Source organism: Lactuca virosa, chromosome 5, assembly GCF_052849685.1.
Source record: "Lactuca virosa cultivar CGN04683 chromosome 5, Lactuca_virosa_CGN04683_v6, whole genome shotgun sequence".
Classification (NCBI taxonomy): Eukaryota; Viridiplantae; Streptophyta; class Magnoliopsida; order Asterales; family Asteraceae; genus Lactuca; species Lactuca virosa.
Window position 1 is genome coordinate 99,754,736 of NC_136430.1, and position 10,959 is coordinate 99,765,694.

The following is a 10,959-nucleotide window of genomic DNA, read 5'->3' on the forward strand; positions in this document are numbered from 1 at the left end:
GTGTTCTCGATCCACTTGTCAATTCTCGAAATATAACAAATTTTCCTAAGGCGGGGAATGATAGATTTTAATATAATGATTCCAAAAACTCGAATTGATTAATTTTTCGAGTTTTATAACTCCGCGAAATTGCGTTTAAAGATTCACGTCTAATTGATCTGAAACTTCCGATTTTTCGACTTCTACTAATATTTTTACTAAAAATATTTCGAGTATGAAATCGAATATTAGGTTGTAGTCTGGGTCCAAAAAATGTAACACCCGTAGATTCGGGCTAATCAATTTAGAGACAATAAGCGTCAAAAATGATTTTTTAATAGAAGATTATCCAGAATAAATAATGTTAACCAAGTTATAGTATATGTCACAATGGTTTCGTACATATAAAGAACACTGAAATTCAAGTTATAACAAAGAAGTTATGGCCCGTCGAAGTTTTGCGACAAAATCGGCAAGGCACCGCGTAACGTAAAAAGTGATTTTTTTATAAATTACTTTTTAGCCTTATTTATCTAAACAAAAGGCGTAGTATATGTTAAACCGAGAGTGTAAAAAAAAGAACGTCCAAATCTAACTTCGTTTGAGAAAGTTATTATTTTTCTAAGATTTAGCATAATAGTGCACAACCCGGAAATCGAATTTTAGATCGGTCGATTTTTACCCGACACAACCTAAAAGAGAATTGAAGATCTCATTAATAAGAGCTCAACGATGTAAAGACAGTCGAAAACGGACGTGGGATGAAAAAGTAATGAATTTTTAACGGATTTTAACTGTCTACGTCTGTTAAAATACAACTTTAAAAATAAATCAAAATTAGTCGACAGAGTCTAAACGAAAGTTGTAGATCTTGTCGATACCTACACGTGGATATAAAGAACCTCAAAAACGGGGCTTGTATGCAAAAGTTACGGATTTTAGAAGATAATTAGTTTTTGGAGTAACCAGCGAGCGACACATGGCGCGATATGAGCCACTGCATCCTCACCACGGCTTGGCACCAGATGATGACACCTGGCCACGAACGCCCAACATTATGCAAGGGAACGCCCCGCGTTCGAACCGAACTCAGCCTATAAATAGAGGCGCAAATCACCCCAAAAACTCACACATTTCCCATTCTTTCTCTCTCAAACACCCATCTTATACCCTCCCATTCCGTAGCACTTCCCAAGTGCTAGAGGCGAGTCCCGGAGCACCAGAAGGATACGAGAAGAAAAGATTTTGGCTCGGAAGTTCTGCCCCCGCAGAGCCTGGTTCCTAGCCAAAGCTCCTAGTAAGTGAGTTATGCTTACCCTACTTCAAGTATAGCTAATGTTTAAGTTCAATATAGTTATTATGAACTTATAAAAAATATATATTATAAAATATAATTTACGAAGTATTATTATAATATATTTTAACTACTCGCGGTACAGGGAATCTGGTTTGAAGGGTTGTATAGGTTGTTGGATTTTTGAAGTGTTATAATGCCAAAATGGTCATGCCCTCCGGTGTGTCATGTCTGGCCCGTGTTTGTACATAGTGGTTGAAAAGTATTGTTTAACACTTATAAAACAATATCGCTCGTAAATAGTCGCAATAAAAAATTGACTAAAATCTAGTGGTAATGATACTAGGTTTCGTCGAAGGAAAAGACGATTGTTAGAAGCGAAACGCTGTCCAAATTTCGAGTCGTCGTTTTAACAAGTGAGTGCATAGTTACTTTCATATTACACATAGATATGAAGTATTTAATATAAATTACGTGCTATGTGTGCATATTATCTATGTTCCTGATATCTATGCTAAATGAACGATATACACATGTTTACGTGATTTAAACTGTATACGTATTTTTATACCTATAAATATATATATTGGGTAGCGACGGGTGATGAGAGATAGGTGATGATAGAAAGGTGATGATAATTAGGTGATGATAAATAGGTGATGTGAGATGAGAGGAGATACCATAACCTTGACCGGCGATATGGCAATGTGGCGATGTTGTCATCTACCAGAGTATAGGTGGTGACCACAAACTATTCTAGACAGCCATGTAGAAACACCAGCAGGCTCATAACTTGTAGGTGATGAATTACGAGTTCAGACGATGTTGTAACTACGTATTCATGCGATGATACTCTAACGCTTACTATGAATTACGAGTTCAGGCGATGTTGTAACTACGTATTCATGCGATGATACTCTAATCCATAATAGACACGTATTGAGGGCGTAACCCCCGAATCAGTATTGTTTATGCGATGTAGGCGTTGATCCTTAGGAAAAGTCCTTTAGAAGAAATATATAAGAAAATGCGGTGTAAGGAGATGAGAGGTAAATACGATGTAGGAGATGACCCTTAGGATAAGTCTTTAGGGAAGTATAAATGAAGAAAATGGGGATGGGTAATCGGGTTAATTGTTTGACATAAATTATGTGAAGAAACATATTAACTATATTATTGTGGGTTGAAAACCCTATGTACTCAACATGTTTCCCAACCTAACCCACTTAGTTTATTTTTATCACAGGTGTCGATACGAAGCTACATTACACTGAGAGATTAAAGGAGATGTAAATCACTAGTGTAAATGAATGTAAGGTCTGTTTATGCTTATGTTTCTGTATTGACGATCAAATCCCAAGGTTTTAATATAAACAAAATATATTTCTTCGAAAATGCTTTGATAATATATCTATCATGTTTTCTGGGAACAAATTCCGCAATATTATTCTTTAAAAATGAATACTCTGATTTTCAAATAAGCATAAATAAAATTTTAAAATGATCGTGAATTTGGGGATGTCACAGTTGGTATCAGAGCATTAGTTTAAGAGAACTAGGAATTTGTAAGAAATTTCTAGACTTAAGCTTAGAATGCTAAGCGATGATCGTGAGGAGTGTGTCTAATATATTATGTAGTACACCTGAATAGACACATGCACTAGCTTAATTAGGGAAGATACCTAAAATGCTTTTATGTGCTAAATGATTTGTGATGCTTTATGATGCCATTATTTGATTGGATATATGGTCTGTTGCCGACCGAATCTAGAAACTTTATATGTTCATATTTCTAAAAGTTTAATTACGGTATTAGAACTGACCTGTAACTTTTCGGAGTAATAAGGACGATTACGCGTCTAAACCTTGTCTATCTTAAATTTCTCGTCTTGAACAACTATTACGGTGTATGGAACGTCATGATAAGGAGTCATACCATACTGAGCAAATAGAGGAAATAAGAAAGATGATGATAGTGAATGATACCTATCAGAAGTTATTGTAAGAGAGGTATCATGCCTTTAGAATGTGTCTTATAAATAATACGTCTAGTACGGGAGAAGTACACTTTCTATTAGGTGAAAGAAAGAACTTTTGGTATTTTAGATTATTTTATTTCCTTATTTTTATTAGTTTATTTTAGATTTTTAGCTCTTTTTATTAGTATTGCATTGTATATTCTTTATTTTCTTTACCATGGATCGTATCGGGGACTTTTTATTTTGCATGAGGAATTTTGCAGGGTTTTGGAGCTCATTGCGGTTGTGGTTTGACTGGAGTTGGGCTTAGTGGGCTTTCCGATGCATTGTTGGGCTTGGCGGATCCATAAAAGGAGATTTGGGCCTTAAGAGTTAAAGACTTGGATATTTTGGGCTTGTGAAGATGGGTCATAAACTTTTATTTTGGGCTTGGAGTATCCATTTTTGTAGCTAAATGATGATTGGTTGGTTTAAATCACATGGATATGGAGGGGACCAAAGGAATCTTTGGTAGTGGAATGGTGGAGTGGAGGAATGAGGAGCTATAGCATTACAACAACACTTGCGCGAGTGGAATTTTCGTCGCGCGGGTACCCGTGCAACTGCTCAGTTTGGGCATTTTGGTCATTTGGCACACCATAACCTTGGGGGATCAGATCTAGCAGCCATACTCTAGATTTTACACCATTAGAGAGCTGAAGAAGGCTATTTGGAAGCTCAAGACTCATTTCTTTTCATCTTTCCAAGTTATTTGGTAGTTTCTTTATGCAATTAGACTTTTGTGATTGTTGTTCTATTGTCATGAGTGGCTAAACTCTCTATTTTGGTAGACCTTGGCTAAAACCTCTGAATGTTTGTGGGTTTTTGAAGGATTTATGCTTACTTATCATTTAACTTATGTCTATGATTCTAGTTTATATTTCCTATGCTTGTTTAGTGCTTTGATCATGAGCTTGGTACTTTAATATGCAATTGTTGGTTTATTTCTTTGGTTTAACATTGAATCATTGAATTTACTTAGAACAAAGGCTTTATGATGGTAGAAATCATCTCTAGCTTATGAATCATAACTCCTTTATGGATGTGTAAGCATTGACATCCTCTAGGAATTGGGGATTTCTTCATTCTTAAGGCTAATCAACTTCTTGGGTTCAATTGCTTCAATTGGATCTTTGATTTTGATTAAGAAGGTGTGTTGTGGGCTTCCCCAACCTCCACACTACCTATGAGAAATCTTGGCATATCATGCTTCATGATTGCTATAACCAATTTGGGGTGAATGATAAGCTTCATGTTAAATCCTAATGATAGACACACAAATGTTCATTGTGTTGAATTGCCTTGGTTTACCAATTCTCTCTAATATTTGAGCATCTCACTTCCTTGCTTAATTGCAAGTTTTTAGTTATTCAAGTCTTTTAGTTTTCAAGAAATCATAACCCCCCCCCCCCTTTAGTTTAATTGTAGTTAGTTAGTTTATTTACAATAGTTCTTTTAGATTGCATTGGTGATTGAATACAACCATTTCCCCGAGGATCGATACCCTTTTTTTACCATTATGTTACGTTTTATTTGCAAACAAAGGGTGTAATTTGCTTGGTGGACTTGACATCCCACCAGGTATAATGTAACATCCCAAAATTTAAGCCCGAAAATTTCATTTTTAAATTAATAATTTTTAAAACATTTTACCATAACACTGTCAATAAAGCAACACATTACAAAATCATAATGTTGTGTCCCAAACCATGACATCAAAAATAAGGAAAATCAGAGTACAATCCCAGAAAGTCCGATGCGGAATCATATGTGTGTGTGTGATGCGATGCTACGCCGCCGGCTCCTTCCCCTTAGACGAAGAGGTACCTGAAAACAAAACCGAAACCGTAAGCACAAAGCTTAGTGAGTTCCCCCATCATACCACATACCATTCAATATCGTCGGTATCTTTCAACCGGTAATCATCGTCGGTATCTTTCAACTGGTAATCATCATCGGTATCTTTCAACCGGTAATCATCATCGGTATCTTTCAACCGGTAATCTGATGGGTTTTAGGTAAAACAAATAAACTAGAAAACAATTCCTAAGTTCACATGCAACCTACTTTGGATCTATGTTTTAACTATTAAACATACAACTTTGAATTGCAAAATAAGAACCCTAGAGGAGAGAGGCTAATTTCGAAATTAACAAACTAGGGTTTAGGAGTTACATACCTTTCAATTGTTATAGCAAACAATTGATAATCCTCTTGATCTTGATCTTGATCTTCTTGGAAGCTTAGCACCACAAATGTAATGCCTCTAATGGAATCACACCCAAGGACTAGCAAGAAGGAAACTTGGAGGAGAGAGGATGGAGAGAGTATGCAATTTCGGCCTTAGGGTTTCTTCCAAAGAAATCAGTGACCTCAAATGTGAGCTAGGAGGCTCCTTAAATAGCTAAGGGATCTAGGGTTTAGGGAAAAACCCTAGTTATCCTTTGCTTAGGGCCTAAGCAAGATCCAAAGGCCTTATTTGGACCCCTTGGACGAAATCTCTAGGGTTTCCCCTAAGAATTTCGTCCACCTCCTTCCAAGGGGGTTCTGGAACCTTCCACTCAACTATTAGTTAATTGCAAACTAGTCCCTACACTTTATAATTAATTCTTTTAACCCCAAAATTAATTCTGATTAATTTCTGGCTAACTATTAATTAAACATAATGATTTCTAATTAATATATTAATCTTTTAACATATTAATAAATCATTTATATTAATTCATTAATCTTATAAATTAATATCTCTCCTTTCATAATTTCCTTGTCCAGTTGCTAGGTTGAGGGCAACCCAAAAGGACTGTGCTGCTATCAATTCAAGTACATACCAATTATAGTTATGGGCTTAGACACCTAATCCAACAGTCTCCCACTTGGATAAGTCTGTAACTATAATTGCTAGTATGCCTTCTAAATTTGACCAGCAAATTGTAGCTTCCAAAAAGCTGCTGCCGAACTCTGACCCAGTCAGTTACGTGTCCTAAGATAAGTGATCATATAATCCTTCGTTCTGCCAGATATCCCTAGACATAAGACATGGAATGTAATCAATCTCTTTGTCCAGAATCTATGTTACCCGATTCCTGATCTGTGATGATGTAGGACTTCTAATCGAACACATCAATTTAGTCCTGGCTGGGCCCAGCACATAAGTCAACACCAAATCATCGATGGGCCCACAGATATCGCTTTTCATGTTAGGGCAAAAGGAACGAATAAACGTTGACTCATATGCTTGTATCTTTTACTCATCAAATTATGCATGACAATACGTTTTATAACACCAAGTTACTGATGCGTTTTCGTATCACCAATGCACAACCGACTTGTAAATTACAAATCATATATCTTCGTTTCAAGATTATAAGATATTATCGTCTCAGTATTACTCGTGATGAATTCCATGAAGTGATACTCTGAGCGAGGGTTTATCCAATACTCAAATCTCAATTTCTGAGTACTCATGAACATTGCAGCAATTCTATTGCCATGTCTATCCTCAGACAATCTACAATCTAGTTCATGACAGTCTTAATTCACTACTTACTTCCAAAAGTACGAGCGACTGTGGAGTTTGAATAATCTTATTATTCGGGAAGTAAAACATGCAAAAATGAAACACAATAATAAACAATTGACAAAAGGCAGAAACCAAACTTATAAATAATACTTTATTATTTAATCACCAAAAGTCAATTACATTTACTTTGTTACAAGTTTCAGAATAAAACTAATCTAACTACTAAAACTAATATCATCTTTCAATCCTATGCTCTGAGCATGCTGAATATGCTTAGCCCTACTCAGACCCTTTGTGAGAGGATCTGCTGGGTTATCTTCAGATGACACCCTCTTTACTATAAGATGGCCTTCTTCAACTCTATGTCTGATGAAATGGTACTTTCTGTCGATATGTCTGGTCTTACCATGATCTCTCGGTTCCTTTGTCAAGGAAACCGCTCCTTCATTATCGCAGAACAGTTCCATAGGCTCCTGGATGGCTGGAACAACTTCGAGATCCCCGATGAAGTTCCTCAACCAAGCTGCTTCTTTTGACGCTTCACTTGCTGCTATGTACTTTGATTCACAAGTAGAATCAGCCACCGTATTTTGCTTGGAACTCTTCCAAGTAACTGCTCATCCATTCAGTAAAAACACCCAGCCCGACTGAGAACGGAAGTTATCTCTATCCGTCTGAAAGCTGGCATCACTGTAACCATCTACTCTCAAAGTATCACTGCCACCAAGCACAAGGACCCAGTCCTTTGTCCTTCGCAAATACTTGAGTATATTCTTAACTGCTATCCAATGAGATCTACCTGGGTTTCCCTGATAGCAACTGACCATGCTCAAAGCAAATGCCACATCAGGGCGAGTACATGTCATAGCGTACATGATCGATCCGACAGCGGAAGCATAAGGTACACGACTCATGTCATCTATTTCAACATCTGTACTCGGGCATTGAGTCTTACTCAATTTGGTATTGCTCTGGATAGGTAGCTCTCCCTTCTTGGAATTTTCCATACTAAACCTCTTTAGTACCTTATCCAAGTATGTGCTCTGACTAAGTCCAATTAGTCTCTTCTTTCTATCTCTCAATATTCTAATCCCAAGAATATAGGCAGCTTCTCCAAGGTCTTTCATGGCAAAACACTTTCCAAGCCAAGACTTAACTTCTTTCAAGGTTGGAACGTCGTTACCAATAAGTAATATGTCATTGACATACAACACTAGAAAAGTTACTATACTCCCACTAGCCTTGATATACACACATAACTCATCTTCACTTCTACAGAAACCAAACTCTTTGACTTTCTCATGGAAGCAAAGATTCCAACTGCGAGATGCTTGTTTCAATCCATAAATGGATTTCTCAAGCTTGCACACTCTATTGGGGAACTTTGCATCAACAAAACCCTCTGGCTGACTCATGTAAACATCTTCAGCCAACTTCCCATTAAGGAAAGCAGTTTTGACATCCATCTGCCAGATTTCATAATCATGAAAGGCAGCTATGGCGAGCAATATCCTAATAGATTTAATCTTAGCCACTGGCGAGAAGGTCTCATCATAGTCAACCCCTGGGGTTTGAGTGAAACCTTTTGCAACCAGTCGAGCCTTGAATGTGTGCACATTTCCATCCATGTCTGTCTTCTTCTTGAAGATCCATTTGCACCCAACTGTCTTACGACCTGGTGCACTATTAACCAAATTCCAAACTTGGTTGTCATACATGGACTTAATCTCGCTGTCCATTGCCTCTTTCCACTTGGAAGCCTCTGGGCCTCCCATTGCTTCCTTATAAGTGACTGGTTCATCTAAGTTTACCAGTGTTCTGTCACTTATGAATGTGTCACCATCTGAAGTAATATGAAAACCATACAACTCAGGTGGCACACTCACCCTAGTGGATCTTCTAAGAGGTAATGAGTTATCGATTGGTTCAACAGGAACTGTTTCCTCTGGTTGAGTGCTAGTGTCATCTAAGGTTCCTTCATTGGCTGAATCTTGAATTTCTTCAAGGTCAATAGTGCTCCCACTGTCCTCTTTGAATATGATCTCTCTTTCAAGAAAGACTCCTCTTCGTGCTACAAAGACCACGTTCTCACTAGGCCTGTAGAACAAATATCCAAAAGACTGCTTTGGGTAACCAATGAAAACACATTTCTCACTTCTAGCTGCTAGCTTGTCGTGAGTCTCTCGTCTTACGAAAGCTTCACAACCCCAGACTTTAATATGTGCTAACGAGGGAACTTTCCCTGTCCACATTTCGTGAGGTGTTTTGGCAACCTTCTTTGTAGGGACAAGATTGAGGATGTGGGCGGCTGTCTCTAAGGCATACCCCCAGAAGTGAATGGGAAGCGAAGCCCGACTCATCATAGAACGAACCATGTCTAACAAGGTTCGATTACGCCTCTCAGCTACACCATTTAACTGTGGTGTCCTAGGAGGAGTCAATTGTGAGAGTATCCCACATTCTTTCAGATAGTCGTTAAACTCGATACTAAGATACTCCCCGCCTCTATCGGATCTAAGTATCTTTATCTTTCTGCCCAATTGATTTTCGACTTCATGCTTAAACTCTTTGAACTTTTCAAAAGTTTCTGACTTATGCTTGATCAAGTAGATATATCCATATCTGCTATAATCGTCAATGAAAGTCACATAGAATCGATTAACATCTCTTGTAGTTGATCTGAAGGGCCCACACACATCCATGTGTATGAGATCCAACAGACCTTCACCTCTTTCACAAGACCCTGTGAATGGTGATTTTGTCATCTTTCCCAAAAGACAAGATTCACACATATCATCTGACTTTAGTTCAAATGATTCCAACACTCCATCCTTTTGGAGTTGGGCTATGCGTTTCTTGTTAATGTGTCCAAGACGACAATACCACAAGCATGCCTTGTCTACACTATTAGACAAGTCAATATTAAGTACACTATTTCCTAGGCTATCAACACAAGTCACTGTTTCATACATACCATTACAAGGCAAAGCTTCAAACATAAAAACACCATTCTATAAACAGAAATTGAACCATTCAAATTATTAAAAGAATATGTAAAACCTTGTCTGAACAATGCATGAAATGAAATAATGTTTCTCGTCATCTCAGACGAATAGCAACAATTTATTAAATCTAATCTAACATCATTACTAAGCAGAAGCTGATAAACTCCGATCTTGGTTACTGGTGAAGACTTTCTGTTTCCCATGATCAGGTTTATCCTTCCTCGCTCTATCTCCTCACTTTCCTTTAGACCCTGCAAATCAGAACAGATATGAAAACCACATCCTATATCAAGGACCCATGAACGAGAAGATAATGAGTTATTAGCAGAAATAGTGTAAATACCTGCCGAAGATGGCTTCACTTTGCCATCCTTGATATCTTGCAGATATTGTTGGCAAGATCTCTTCCAATGCCCCTTTTGGTTGCAGTAAAAGCAAACTGCCTCTTTTGGATCAGAAACATGGGGAGTGGAACCATTGGGCTTAGCCTTTGGGCCATTACTAGAGGACCCAGCTTGAGCCTTGCTCTTCCAGTTTTGTTTGGGAGGACCTTTCCTCTTTTTCCCCTTTCCCTGTCCAATAGCCAAAACAGGGGCACTCGTAGGTGTGGAGGGTATACTTTTACCCTTCATACCTGCCTCAGCTGTCTGTAACAAGTTGTGCAATTGGGCCAAGGTCTGCTCAGTATTGTTCAAATGGTAAGTTAGAATAAACTGAACATAACATTCAGGAAGTGAGTTCAAGACCATGTCAATGGCCAATTCCTCATCAAAGTGAATATTGAGCTTGACCAAACGCTCTATGTAGCGTTGCATTCTTTGCACATGTGACACAACCGACTCCCCATCTTTCATCTTGCAAGCCATGAGTGACTTGACTACTTCGAACTTTTCTTGACGAGCTCGCTTATGGTACTTTTCCATAAGGTCCTTGCTCATCTCGAAAGGCCAGTAGTCCTCATAGTACCTCTACAGTTCTGGGGACATAGTTGCCACCATGATGCATGCCACTTTGGTAGCATCATCGTAATGTTTCTTGTAGGCAGCAAGATCTTCATGAGTAGCTTCATTCTCATCAAGCTCTTTGAGCTCCTTTTCAAGAACATATTCTTTGTTCTCGAAACGAAGAGCCATCTTGATGTTG